This window comes from Bufo gargarizans, chromosome 1 (assembly GCF_014858855.1).
Source record: "Bufo gargarizans isolate SCDJY-AF-19 chromosome 1, ASM1485885v1, whole genome shotgun sequence".
NCBI lineage: Eukaryota > Metazoa > Chordata > Amphibia > Anura > Bufonidae > Bufo > Bufo gargarizans.
This window is the reverse complement of record NC_058080.1, coordinates 742,159,843-742,175,772: the sequence shown is the minus strand read 5'-3', so window position 1 is coordinate 742,175,772 and position 15,930 is coordinate 742,159,843. Positions and strand designations below refer to the sequence as shown.

Sequence of the window (15,930 nt, the reverse complement as noted above, 5' to 3'; positions counted from 1 at the left end):
GCACATATTTGGCATAACCACTGTGAGGGGCACATCTGGCATAACTGCTGTAAGGGGGCTCATATCTGGCATAACTAGGGGCACATATCTGGCATAACTGCTGTGAGGGAGGCACTTATCTGGCCATAATGACTGAGGGGGCACATATCTGGGCATAACTACTGAGGAGGCACATATCTGGGCATAACGACTGAGGAGGCACATATCTGGCTATAAATACTGTGAGGGGCACATATCTTGCATAATGACTGTGATGGGGCACATATCTAGCATAACCACTGTAAGGGAGGCACATATCTGGGCATAACTACTGTGAGGGGCACATATCTGGCATAACGAATGTGAGGGGGCACATATATGGGCATAACAACTGTGAGGGAGGCACATATCTGGGCATAACGACTGTGAGGGAGGCCCATATCTGGCCATAATGACTGAGGGGGCACATATCCGGGCATAGCTACTGAGGAGGCACATATCTGGGCATAACGACTGAGGAGGCACATATCTGGCTATAACCACTGTGAGGGAGGCACATATCTGGCTATAACCACTGTGAGGGAGGCACATATCTGGCTATAACCACTGTGAGGGGCACATATCTGGCATAGCGACTGTGAAGAAGGCACATATCTGGGCATAACGACTGTGAAGAAGGCACATATCTGGGCTTAACGACTGTGAGGGAGGCACATATCTGGCCATAACGACTGAGGGGGCACATATCTGGGCATAACTACTGAGGAGGCACATATCTGGGCATAACGACTGAGGAGGCACATATCTGGCTATAACCACTGTGAGGGGCACATATCTGGCATAATGACTGTAAGGGGCACATATCTGGCATAACGACTGAGGGGCACATATCTGGGCATAACTACTGTGAGGGGGCACATATGTAGGTATAACTGCTGTGAGGGGCCACAAGGAGGACATAACTATTTTGACGACTTAATTACTGTGAGGGGCCACAATGTGGGCATTAGTACTGTATGGTAGCACTAGATTACCTTGCTATACATTGGCAATTTGGCATGGCTCAGTCTTACAGGACCAACACAGTGCCCTCTGCTGGCGATTTCACAGGGGCAGTCACCATCCCTTCCTTATGTGATTTTTCTTTTTCTCTATCACCACAGGGACCTTGTTCTCGATCCAGCGGACATCACGCCGACGCCAGTGACATCCTGGATGAGGTAGGGTGAGTGTAGCCATGCATTGGGCTTAGGGCTCTTTCACACGAGCGGATCCTGTGCGGGTAATCCACTGCGTGAAAGAGTGTCAAGCCCCGCTCCGGACAGCAGAGACATGGAGCATTACTTGATTGATAATGCTCTTTGCCTCTCTGTGACCTTTTTACTACAAAATCACAGTGACACTGTATGTTTTGTATTGCTATAAGTAATGTTAGGACGGAATTGGTTATGTTGAGAACTTGGCTTGGCGAGGAGGGGGCCCAGGCACATTCTTTGCACAGGGGCCCTCTGCTGTCTGTGTCCGCCCCTGGGTCCTATGGATAGATACTTCCATCTGCTCTGTGGAGTGTGGGGTGTATAGTGGTCCTATGGACAGATCCTTCCATCTCCTATAGACAAGATAAGATAAGATGCCTTTATTGTCACTGTACAATACAATGTAATACAATGTACAATACAATGAAATGTCGTTTGGAGCAATCCTAGATGCCATGGACAGAGGAACAAGAACTGACATTTAAACTAAAGCATTACACCAGAAAAAAAACAAAACATTGCACTAGAAGGCATTACTATTCACAGTTCACACCATATATATAGTAAGTGCTTGTGAGTATATATACACTGATTCAGACACCACTGCAGACAAGAGGTCATCATGGGGTCATGAATGCAGCAGTCACTTTCAGTCTGTGGTAGTTTCTATCCTAGGAAGGGGCAATAATCTCTAAGCATTTAGGAGACTGATTGCTTTGGGGTAAAAGCTGTTCTTCAGCCTAGTGGTGCGGGCATGTAGGGCTCTAGGACCCCTACCAGAGGGTAGGGGAGTAAAAAGGCTGTGGCCGGGGTGAGTTGGATCCCCGCAGATAATTTTTGCCCTGTTGCTGCAGCGAGCAGTGAATATGTCATCCAGTGATGGTAACTGAGTACCAGTGATTCTGCCTGACATTCTGATGATGCACTTGAGGGTCTTCTTGTCCTCAGAAGAGCAGCCGGAGTACCACCCTGTGATGCAGTATGTGATAACAGATTCTATGGTGCACCTGTAAAAATTGACAAGCAGCTGTTTTGGGAGTTGTGCTTTCTTCAGACTCCTCAGAAAATAAAGCCTCTGGAGTTTACGGCGTATAGTGGTCCTATGGACAGATCCTTCCATTTACTCTGTGGAGTGTACAGATTTATAGTGTCCTATGGACAGATCCTTCCATCTCCTTTGTGGAGTGTACGGCTTATAGTGGTGTTATGTACAGGCCCTTCTAAGTTCATGTTAGGTGATATTCTCGATGGACCTTGACTTATGTCTTGATTGCTAGCTAATAGATTGTCCTTCTTCCCTCTTAATATAATCTATGTAGGATATTGTGAAGGATGAGCAGCTGTTACGAATGTCCGCAAGGTCCTTGCACCGTCCTTAGTCAGGTGAGTATACCAAATTGCTAGCACTACACTCAAGTAAATTCTTTAATAATGTCAGGTTGAGCTGTCTCGGGAAGGTGCAAGAAAAGGTGGACAATTTCAGAGTGTTCATCTCAGACCTATATGAAAATCCTACAGCCCAAATCCATACTCAAGGCTTCTTTCTGGACCATTTAAAGGGATTCTGTCATGAGATTTTACCCCTATAACCTAAACATATGCTCATGTCCGGAGTAATAATAAGAATCCTAAGCTGGCATTATTAAACTTCACTGTGGCTCTATTTGCACAAAAAACAAGTTTTCATAACCTGTCACTCACTTTAGGTGCCCAAGGGGAGGTCCGTTAATACAGGGTGCCCGGCTGCACCCCTCGCCGTCCGGTTCCCAGCGCTGCCTTCCCTAGCTCAGCGCCGCCTCCGTAATCCTACCCGTCCCTCTGCCAGATCCCGCGCCTGCGCACTAGGCTCAGCCTGATGCGCCGCGGACTCCTGGGAGCAGCTTCGTTGAGCGAAGTGCGCGTGCGCATCAGCCGGCGCATGCGCACTTCGCTCAACGAAGCCGCTGCCAGGAGACCGGACGGCGAGGGTTGCGGCCGGGCACCCTGTATTAACAGACCTCCCCTTGGGCACCTTAAGTGAGTGATTGACAGGTTATAAAAACCTGTTTTTTGTGCAAATAGAGCCACAGTGAAGTTTAATAATGCCAGCTTAGAAATCTTATTATTACTCCGGACATGAGCATATGTTTAGGTTATAGGGGTAAAATCTCATGACAGAATCCCTTTAAATTGACCAAAGTTAGCAACTCAGGGATGCTTCCTGTCACCCTTAAGGTCCTTTTACACTGGCCAAAAATTAGGGATGAGCATTTGTAGAAACACTTGTTCTCAATAATTAGCCTGTGTAAAAGGTGTCAACGATCACCCACAATTATTGTTCCTGTGCAGCAGAGAGTTCTGCTGCCAGGAACAGTGAATTTATATGGGGACAGACACTTGTCCCCAGACATTGAAGGTGATTGCTGCATGTAAATATAGCCCTAAACTTTGCTGACAATCAGGTAATTATCAGGAATGTCTAGTTTGTTCCCAGTAATTGCCTGTCATAAAACCATTAGTATGTGATATAGCCTTTGAACCACTGGATCGTTATCTCAAGGACTTGTCCCTTTATCAGGGAATTAAAATATTGTCCAGTGAATTCAACATAGTGTTGTTCACCAATGATCTCACACTCATTCTTGAGAAACCCCCCAAGCCCAAAACTCATAGTGCAGCTACAGAAATTGCTTTGTCTAGAAAGGACATACGTGGAACAAGAAAAAGAAACACCAAAAATTATTTGACAAAAAAAAAACAAAGACCTTTAATTGTTACACACTGGTTGAGGAGAATAATAGTCCAGTCTAGGACAATACATCAATACAATCAATGGTTTCTTACAGAGAAGCTCGGGGAACTCTGAGTGTCTTTAATTTAAAAACTTCCTTGAACATATCTTTAGGTGGGAGAACATGGAGCAAGTCTGAGCAGTAGATAGTCACCAGGATTTCATTTCAGAACAATGCTACATAACATTCTCTTCAATATAATTAAAAAAGCTAATTAGTTGTTTTACTCTCATTCCAGACATTTATGGCATATCTGAGGTGAGGGTCCCATCCCTTGGGTCCTGCACCTATCTCTAGGATGGGGGTCCCCTCACCTTGTCCACCTGGCCACCATATCCAAGTTCTCCTAGGTGATCACTATGCATTCAGAGAGCACAGTGCTTCAATCATGAAGAGACCCCACTGGGCGGGCACAAGATTAGGATTGCAGAGTCGCTTTTCTATGATAAACGCTGTGTTCTGAGCAAGGGAGACGCGTTAAACACAGCGTTTCAACCACACCGACTCCGAGATCTTAGTGACCTGGATAAAAATGTAAGTCATAAAGAATACATTTTCCTATACTGGATTTATCAGATGTTTTCTGGAAGACGTCACGTGGCATTAATGGACCTATTATATCTAAATATACAACCTGAAATGAAACCTGTTGTTCAGCTGTATTGTGACTATAGAGTTCTATAACTGTGTTGCTCTTGTGCAATTTATTATTTTTTTATACATTTATTATTCCCCACACCTGAGGTTCAGTGTTATATTGATAAAATGTAATAAAATGGTCTAAAAATTTTTTTAGGAAAATTATGTAAAAAAAAAAAAAAAAGTGATTCACTCAGTTCCAGTATCCAGATATGTTTATCATTAAACCGTAGTACACATGGGGTTATAGTGTAACTGTCACTTCAAGTATTTTTTATGTGTAGTACTTTTTTTGTATAATTTATTAAGTGATTTTGCTCCCTTTTGTTAAAAAAAACTGGCTCAGAAGTCGTCCCTTAGTGATGCTGTAAACAAGGATAACCCGTCTTCAGTATTTAGTGCACTGTACCCAGAAGACAGCTCACTGTTAGGACCTCTCCTTACCCTTTAGGCCTCTTTCACACGGGCGTTGCGGATTGGTGCCGGATGTGTTCAGGGAAAATGGTGCGATTTAACACTAAAACAAATCAGCTTTCACTGCGATTGCGTTCCATGTTTGCATTGTAATGCATTTTGCACGCGCGTGAAAAAAATCGGCATGTTTGGTACCCAGACCCGAACCCGGACTTCTCCACAGAAGTACGGGTTTGGGTTAGGTGTTGTGTAGATTGTAAAATAATAGCATTCTGAATACAGAATGCATAGTACAATAGGGCTGGAGGGGTTAAAAAAATAATAATAATAATAATTTAACTCACCTTAATCCACTTGTTCGCGCAGCCGGCATCTCTTCTGTCTTCTTCTTTGAGGAATAGGACCTTTGATGACGTCACTACGCTCATCACATGGTCCGTCACATGATCCATCACCAGTCAGCAGTTTTTCAGCACATAGAGACAGTTAGCATAGCAGTGTCCAGACTTATCTCACCCTGTATAACAAAGCCGACAAGGCAGTGTGTAATGACACAGGCTGTTTGTTACCACCGGCCACCATCTCTTTACCCATAGCTATTTAGGTCACTGCCACTTTAACCCTTTCAGGACATAGCCATTTTTCACCTTCCTGACAGAGCCTATTTTTCCAAAATTAATTGGTACCATTTTGGGATAAAGTATACTTTTTGGCCGCTTGCTATTATGCTTGTTGTAAGGCAAGGTGACAAAAATGGCTGTTTACATTTACATTCACCAGAAGGGGTAGACCTCTAGATATATTAATACAGCTAATCATTATGGACGCAATGATACATAATATGTCTGTTTTTCTTTTCTTTTTTCTAGCTGGGTCTCACAGGCTTCTGTAGAAGGCAAGCCCCTATGTCTCTGGAAGGTATCTGGTTGCCTTCCCAGCCATCGGGTCTCCGTTACAGTAGCGCAGAGACCCGATGGGGACGGGGAGGAAACCCCCCTCTCCCCATAAACCCTGTATATGCCGCGGTCAGCGCTAACCGCGGCATCCAAAGGGTTAAAGCGCCGACATTGGTGTATTCACCGTTGCTGGTCTATACAGCAGGTGCTCAGCTGTCAGAAAAAGCCGGACCCCTGCTGCTAATCGGGCAGGCATCAGTGTAACAAGATGTGTTTTTTGTATAAAACATCTGCCACTTTCTGGACATAAATATTTTGTTTCTTGTGTGACCTTTCTCATGTCTAACAAGATGTGATTTATATGCAAAACATTTCCCACATTCTGAACATTAATATGGCTTCTTTCCTTTGTGACTTCTCTGATGTGTAACAAGATATGATTTATCTTTAAAACTTTTCCCACATTCTGAACATGAATATGGCTTCTCTCCTGTGTGACATCTCTCATGTCTAACAAGACTTGATCTCTCTGTAAAACATTTCCCACATTCTGAACATGAATACGGCTTTTCTCCTGTGTGAATTCTCTCATGTGTAACAAGATATGATTTATCTGTAAAACATTTCCCACATTCTGAACATGAATACGGTTTCTCTCCTGTGTGAATTTTCTCATGTTTAACAAGATTTGATTGATGCGTAAAACATTTCCCACATTCTGAACATGAATACGGTTTCTCTCCTGTGTGAATTCTCTCATGGGAAACAAGACTTGGTTTATGTGTAAAACATTTCCCACATACTGAACATAAATACGGCTTCTCTCCTGTGTGAACTCTCTCATGTCTAACAAGATGTGATTTATCTGTAAAACATTTCCCACATTCTGAACATGAATATGGCTTCTCTCCTATGTGACTTATCTCATGTGTAACAAGATGTGATTTAGCTGTAAAGCGCTTCCCACATTCTGAACAGGAGTATGGCTTCTCTCCTGTGTAAGTTTTTCTGTGTGTAGAAAGGTTTGAGTTTTTTGTAAGCTCTTTACCATGTTGAAAACTTTTACCCCATTTGTGAGCAGTACTTGTAACAATCTGTAACTGGTCAGGAGAGGGTTCCTCTTGATTAGGGGGTTTATATGATAGATCTGTACTGTGAAGTCCTCGATGTACATTAAGGTTTTCTCCTGAAGAGCGCTGGATGATATCTTCATTTTCTACTTTATAATTTAGTGATAACATTAATTTTTCCTCAGAATTCTTATTGGGATTTTCTGCCAAAATAAAAATTAAACTTGGTGCGTTCAAAAAATACAGAGTAGACAAAATTATAGCATTCAAATTAGACTGAAAGTGGATCCAGCAGGAAGGAGATGTAAAACCATTTATTTCTAATCCACTCCTGACGATGGTTCATAAAACTGCACCAAAAACTGAATGTGTGATCCCAGCGTTATAAAGCTTTCTATAACAAAGTTCAGGATTCTGGTCTACACCCGGTCATCCCTTAAAAATTTGAAAACCCAGCTATAACTGGCAACGAAGCTTGCCTTTGCAGCACCCCAGTATAGCGGGTATCTGCAAATATTTGGTTTGTAATATTATTTACTGCTTGCACTGTACTCCAGCAGATGAGGTATGGTTGGCATCAGGGGGCTAACCACTTTATTCCTCTCCTCTTGGTAGGAGTCCTACTTCCTGTCAGGAGAGGGGAGTGTTAGGCTACTTTCACATTAGCGTTTTCAATTCCACCATTTCTGCAAGCAGCGTTTTTCTGTCCGCGATGTGGTGCGGAGCAAGACGGATCCGTCTTGGCACACAATGTAAGTAAACGGGGACGGATCCATTTTCTCTTACACAATAAAAAAAGGGATCCGTCCCCCACTGACTTTCAATGGTGTTCATGACGGATCCGTCTTGTCTATAGAAGACATAATACAACTGGATCCGTTCATGACGGATGCATGCAGTTGTATTATGGTAACGGAAGCGGTTTTGCAGATCCATGACTGATCCACAAAAAACGCTAATGTGAAAGTAGCCTTAACTAGGACTGTGAGGAGTGAGGAAGCATGTCCTATTGTTTCTACTCCAAGGGTAAAGGTTCATTTAGAAACGCCAAGCGGCACCTTCCTGGCAATCGACTGCTCATTCAGTGGAAGAAACACATTTACAAGCAGCAATCGCCTTCACAGTATAAGAACGAGGGAATGCTACTGCAATCGCTTGTCCTCATAGAGCTGCATTGTTTCTGAGCAGCAGATCGCTGTTTAGACATCACAATCTGCTGCCCATAAACAATAATTTAGGTGCCTACGACAGGATCACGTGTATACACTGCACATGATGGCTCTTGCCTTGTGATATAAGAGGCTGGTGCTCCTCCATTACATGTCACTGCACACACGTGTATACACTGCACATGACGGGTCTTACCCTGTGATATAAGAGGCTGGTGCTCCTCCATTACATGTCACTGCACACACGTGTATACACTGCACATGACGGCTCTTACCTTGTGATATAAGAGGCTGGTGCTCCTCCATTACATGTCACTGCACACACGTGTATACACTGCACATGACGGCTCTTGCCTTGTGATATAAGAGGCTGGTGCTCCTCCATTACATGTCACTGCACACACGTGTATACACTGCACATGACGGGTCTTACCCTGTGATATAAGAGGCTGGTGCTCCTCCATTACATGTCACTGCACACACGTGTATACACTGCACATGACGGCTCTTACCTTGTGATATAAGAGGCTGGTGCTCCTCCATTACATGTCACTGCACACACGTGTATACACTGCACATGACGGCTCTTGCCTTGTGATATAAGAGGCTGGTGCTCCTCCATTACATGTCACTGCACACACGTGTATACACTGCACATGACGGCTCTTACCTTGTGATATAAAAGGCTGGTGCTCCTCCATTACATGTCACTGCACACACGTGTATACACTGCACATGACGGCTCTTACCCTGTGATATAAGAGGCTGGTGCTCCTCCATTACATGTCACTGCACACACGTGTATACACTGCACATGACGGCTCTTGCCTTGTGATATAAGAGGCTGGTGCTCCTCCATTACATGTCACTGCACACACGTGTATACACTGCACATGACGGCTCTTACCCTGTGATATAAGAGGCTGGTGCTCCTCCATTACATGTCACTGCACACACGTGTATACACTGCACATGACGGCTCTTGCCTTGTGATATAAGAGGCTGGTGCTCCTCCATTACATGTCACTGCACACACGTGTATACACTGCACATGACGGCTCTTACCCTGTGATATAAGAGGCTGGTGCTCCTCCATTACATGTCACTGCACACACGTGTATACACTGCACATGACGGCTCTTGCCTTGTGATATAAGAGGCTGGTGTCCTCCATTACATGTCACTGCACACACGTGTATACACTGCACATGACGGCTCTTACCCTGTGATATAAGAGGCTGGTGCTCCTCCATTACATGTCACTGCACACACGTGTATACACTGCACATGACGGCTCTTACCTTGTGATATAAGAGGCTGGTGCTCCTCCATTACATGTCACTGCACACACGTGTACACACTGCACATGACGGGTCTTACCTTGTGATATAAGAGGCTGGTGCTCCTCCATTACATGTCACTGCACACATGTGTATACACTGCACATGACGGCTCTTACCTTGTGATATAAGAGGCTGGTGCTCCTCCATTACATGTCACTGCACACATGTGTATACACTGCACATGACGGCTCTTACCTTGTGATATAAGAGGCTGGTGCTCCTCCATTACATGTCACTGCACACATGTGTATACACTGCACATGACGGCTCTTACCTTGTGATATATGAGGCTGGAGCTCCTCCATTACATGTCACTGCACACACGTGTATACACTGCACATGACGGCTCTTACCCTGTGATATAAGAGGCTGGTGCTCCTCCATTCCATGTCACTGCACACACGTGTATACACTGCACATGACGGCTCTTACCTTGTGATATAAGAGGCTGGTGTCCTCCATTACATGTCACTGCACACATGTGTATACACTGCACATGACGGCTCTCACCTTGTGATATAAGAGGCTGGTGCTCCTCCATTACATGTCACTGCACACACGTGTATACACTGCACATGACAGCTCTCACCTTGTGATATAAGAGGCTGGTGCTCCTCCATTACATGTCACTGCACACGTGTACACACTGCACATGACGGCTCTTACCTTGTGATACAAGAGGCTGGTGCTCCTCCATTACATGTCACTGCACACACGTGTACACACTGCACATGACGGCTCTCACCTTGTGATATAAGAGGCTGGTGCTCCTCCATTACATGTCACTGCACACACGTGTATACACTGCACATGACAGCTCTCACCTTGTGATATAAGAGGCTGGTGCTCCTCCATTACATGTCACTGCACACACGTGTATACACTGCACATGACGGTTCTTACCTTGTAATATAAGAGGCTGGTGCTCCTCCATTACATGTCACTGCACACACGTGTACACACTGCACATGACGGCTCTTACCTTGTGATATAAGAGGCTGGTGCTCCTCCATTACATGTCACTGCACACACGTGTATACACTGCACACACGTGTATACACTGCACATGACGGTTCTTACCTTGTGATATAAGAGGCTGGTGCTCCTCCATTACATGTCACTGCACACACGTGTACACACTGCACATGACGGCTCTTACCTTGTGATACAAGAGGCTGGTGCTCCTCCATTACATGTCACTGCACACACGTGTATACACTGCACATGACAGCTCTCACCTTGTGATATAAGAGGCCGGTGCTCCTCCATTACATGTCACTGCACACACGTGTATACACTGCACATGACGGCTCTTACCTTGTGATATAAGAGGCTGGTGCTCCTCCATTACATGTCACTGCACACACGTGTATACACTGCACATGACGGTTCTTACCTTGTGATATAAGAGGCTGGTGCTCCTCCATTACATGTCACTGCACACACGTGTATACACTGCAAATGACGGCTCTCACCTTGTGATATAAGAGGCTGGTGCTCCTCCATTACATGTCACTGCCACACACGTGTATACACTGCACATGACGGCTCTTACCTTGTGATATAAGAGGCTGGTGTCCTCCATTACATGTCACTGCACACACGTGTATACACTGCACATGACGGCTCTAACCCTGTGATATAAGAGGCTGGTGCTCCTCCATTCCATGTCACTGCACACACGTGTATACACTGCACATGACGGCTCTTACCTTGTGATATAAGAGGCTGGTGTCCTCCATTACATGTCACTGCACACATGTGTATACACTGCACATGACGGCTCTCACCTTGTGATATAAGAGGCTGGTGCTCCTCCATTACATGTCACTGCACACACGTGTATACACTGCACATGACAGCTCTCACCTTGTGATATAAGAGGCTGGTGCTCCTCCATTACATGTCACTGCACACGTGTACACACTGCACATGACGGCTCTTACCTTGTGATACAAGAAGCTGGTGCTCCTCCATTACATGTCACTGCACACACGTGTATACACTGCACATGACGGCTCTCACCTTGTGATATAAGAGGCTGGTGCTCCTCCATTACATGTCACTGCACACACGTGTATACACTGCACATGACAGCTCTCACCTTGTGATATAAGAGGCTGGTGCTCCTCCATTACATGTCACTGCACACACGTGTATACACTGCACATGACGGTTCTTACCTTGTGATATAAGAGGCTGGTGCTCCTCCATTACATGTCACTGCACACACGTGTACACACTGCACATGACGGCTCTTACCTTGTGATATAAGAGGCTGGTGCTCCTCCATTACATGTCACTGCACACACGTGTATACACTGCACACACGTGTATACACTGCACATGACGGTTCTTACCTTGTGATATAAGAGGCTGGTGCTCCTCCATTACATGTCACTGCACACACGTGTACACACTGCACATGACGGCTCTTACCTTGTGATACAAGAGGCTGGTGCTCCTCCATTACATGTCACTGCACACACGTGTATACACTGCACATGACAGCTCTCACCTTGTGATACAAGAGGCCGGTGCTCCTCCATTACATGTCACTGCACACACGTGTATACACTGCACATGACGGCTCTTACCTTGTGATATAAGAGGCTGGTGCTCCTCCATTACATGTCACTGCACACACGTGTATACACTGCACACACGTGTATACACTGCACATGACGGTTCTTACCTTGTGATATAAGAGGCTGGTGCTCCTCCATTACATGTCACTGCACACACGTGTATACACTGCACATGACGGCTCTCACCTTGTGATATAAGAGGCTGGTGCTCCTCCATTACATGTCACTGCACACACGTGTATACACTGCACATGACGGCTCTTACCTTGTGATATAAGAGGCTGGTGTCCTCCATTACATGTCACTGCACACACGTGTATACACTGCACATGACGGCTTTTACCCTGTGATATAAGAGGCTGGTGCTCCTCCATTACATGTCACTGCACACACGTGTATACACTGCACATGACGGCTCTTACCCTGTGATATAAGAGGCTGGTGCTCCTCCATTACATGTCACTGCACACACGTGTATACACTGCACATGACGGCTCTTACCTTGTGATATAAGAGGCTGGTGCTCCTCCATTACATGTCACTGCACATGACGGCTCTTACCTTGTGATATAAGAGGCTGGTGTCCTCCATTACATGTCACTGCACACACGTGTATACACTGCACATGACGGCTCTTACCCTGTGATATAAGAGGCTGGTGCTCCTCCATTACATGTCACTGCACACACGTGTATACACTGCACATGACGGCTCTTACCCTGTGATATAAGAGGCTGGTGCTCCTCCATCATGGCCTCCTTGTACAGGTCCTTGTGTCCTTCTATATACTCCCACTCCTCCATGGAGAAATAGACAGTGACGTCCTGACACCTTATAGGAACCTGACAACACAATGACACCGTCATCACCCAGACCCCTCCAGTGCTGTTACTGGAGAATTTCCCAGCATTCCCAGCAGTGTCACCTCTCCAGTCAGCAGCTCCATCATCTTGTGGGTGAGTTCTAGGATCTTCTGCTCATGTATCAGGGGGTGAGAGGGAGGCTCTGTGATGGGCTGAGGGGTCCTGCTCCGCCCTCCTGACTCCTGGAGATGGATGATGGGAGTCACACAGTCCCCCGATGTCTTCTTCACTATTGTGTACTCCTGTGGATGGAGAAAGAGAAAAAGATGTAAATTACATTTACCGGTAACCTGTTCTTCCAGACCTCATAGCGGCTCCCATGGAAAAGTCCCCCCCCCCCCCCTTCCTCACTGGACAGGACACTTGGAACATAAGAGCAGTACACATCTCTCCACACCTCAGTTTTACTAGAAATCTGACCAATGGTAAGACAGAGAAGAAAGCCCTACCTAATCTGAATAGCCTTAATTCTTGCTATCTCCTTTTTATGCTCTAGTCACAGTCTAGACACAGAAAAAGTGAAAGAACTTAATAACAAAGAAAATGAGGAGGGAAAAGCATGGGGAGCTGTAATGGGTTCTAGGAAAGCAGATTACCGGTAAGTTTAATCCATCTTTGACCTCCTCTCCCATAACTGCACCCCTGGAAAAATAAACTAGAAGTAAAGCAAATTCCGCCTGCCTGCGAGACTTTCTGACCAAAGGCAAGATCAGACACGAGGAAACACTGCAACCTTTAGTGCCTGAGAAAGGTATGATGGAAGCCCAGGTGGCCACCTTACATATCGGAGGAGGGCTCCGATCTCTCAACCTAGGAGGTGGACACTGGTCTGGTGGAATGAGCCCCTAAATTTAAGAAGGAGGAGGAAGGTCCTGACTGACATAAGCCAAAAAATAACCTTCTTCATCCATCTGCTGATGTTACTTAGGCTGGTCAAGGAACCCCTATTTTTTTATAATAATAATAATAATAGTAATCTTTATCTATATAGCGCCATCATATGCTGCAGCGCTTTACAATCAAGAACAAACATAAATAACAAAGCAACAGACAGGTCAACAATTTAAAAGCAATGAAATCCCTGCTCCCAAGAGCTTACAACCTATGAGGAGATATGGGTGACACAAAAAGCAACAAATGCTTGTTTGTACAATAGTCCGGCCATCTTAACAAAAATAGGGGAGTAGATATAAAGCTGTAAGAGCCATCACCAGCCGGTATCTGTAGTGCTTCTGGCACAGGGCTGAGGCATTGGAGTAATAAGTCCTGATATCCACAGGATAGCAGATAACTATTAGATCGGTAGCCGGGGGTCCTACCACTAGAACATGATTATGGGGGCACCATACACGGAACGGCCAGTCGGCATGTGTGCAGATGCTCCATTTAATTCTATGGGAGATTAAGAGATAGCCGAGGGGGATAGAGGAAGCTCCATGGGGTTCACGGGGCTCCCCTGTTCTCATGATCAGTGGTAGGGCCCCATTGATTTAATGGTTAACTCCAATCCTGTGCATAGGGTATATCTGAATATAACCGGAATACTCCTTTAAGTGGACCCTGGTCTTTCCTTCTACTGTCATCTTATATGTGTCTATACAGACGTCAGACCAGTGGTAGAAATCCTCCCTCCAGGCCGCAGTCTGCCATCTCATCCTCTTGTTTCTGGCCCTCTCCTCCTGGTACAACGTGCCTACTTACCTTCTCATGGCTCCTACAACATGACTATCGGTCACTGGTCACATGACACATCACTCACCATACTGGGGGCTGATCTTCAGGTTCTCCATCACTTGGAAGGTCTGGAGGCCGTTCTCCAGGACCCTGGACTCTTCCTATCACTTCCTATGATGGATTCTCCTCCCCGATGTCTGACTTGTTACAGAATACAATAAAGAGGAGAGAAATCTAGAAAAGTTTACCTCTCCGCTCAGCAGGGAGATGATCTCCAAGGTGAGGTCTAATATTCTTCTGCTGATCTCCTTCCTGTCCATCCTTGGTGGGTCATTCAGGAGAAGGGTCGTATTGCTGGTTTTCTTCATCCCCGCTCCAAAAAAAGGAATAATCAGTGAGTCCCATGTCCCCGATAATGAGGGCGAGAAAAAGTACAACTCATCCTGCAAAACTAAGACCCTCATAAAGCTGCACTGATGGGAAAACCCTGAGCTCCGGGTGTATCTAAGCTCCTGGCAGTGAAAATCTCATTCACACGGAGCAGATTCTCTCATCCAGCAGCGAATGATGACAACCCCCACTATCCCCACTACTCCTACCCCATCATACTAAGCTGAGGAGCGGAGAAGGATTCCTTGTGTGTAATGGAGGAGAATCTCCAGAGGTGACATGTCTGAGCTCTCCACCACACTGTCTCCTCACAGCTCATCTTACCTGCAGGCTGGAGGAATGGCTGATACCAGAGAGAACAAGAGCCCTGACTACCGACCAGGACCTGCCCAGTATCTGCTGCACTGCCAGAGCTGAAGGACCTGGGGTGACGTCACTGTCATGTGATCAGTACAGGGGCCAGGGCTCAGCAGTGGTAAAGATGCCAGGTGGTGAAGGACCTGGGGTGATGTCATTGTCATGTGATCAGTACAGGGGGCAGGGCTCAGCGGTGGTGAAGGACCTAGGGTGATGTCATTGTCATGTGATCAGTGCAGGGGGCGGGGCTCAGATTAGGAGGTTAAGAAGCTGGGATGATGTAAGCATCATGTGATCAGTGCAGGGGGCGGAGCTCAGAAGTGGAGAGGAGGTGACAGGACTGTGATGATGGTCATGTGACATGAGTGGCGGGGCTCCTGTGTGAGAAGGCAGTGGAGGATGGGTCTCTAGTGTGACTATTTCCAGAAGGATCTTCTCGGTGTCTTCTATAGATGGCAGGTCTCGTAGTGTGAGCTCCTCCTCTGTGATGGGAAGGAAGGGCCTCACATAGAAACGTCTCC

The 15,930-nt window shown here is 45.9% G+C and overlaps 1 long non-coding RNA gene and 1 pseudogene across 1 annotated transcript; both read right to left on the bottom strand.

Moving 5' to 3' along the window:
- Positions 1-5,418: 5,418 nt before the first annotated feature.
- On the bottom strand, positions 5,419-8,493 carry LOC122924982 (annotated as a pseudogene).
- A 4,702-nt stretch (positions 8,494-13,195) lies between these two features.
- Positions 13,196-15,433, bottom strand: LOC122925002. The gene is made up of 3 exons (XR_006387472.1): positions 15,377-15,433; positions 14,911-15,035; positions 13,196-13,230 (listed from the first exon to the last, which is right to left on the bottom strand). It is a non-coding gene; the product is annotated as an uncharacterized LOC122925002 (long non-coding RNA).
- Between the last annotated feature and the right edge of the window lie 497 nt (positions 15,434-15,930).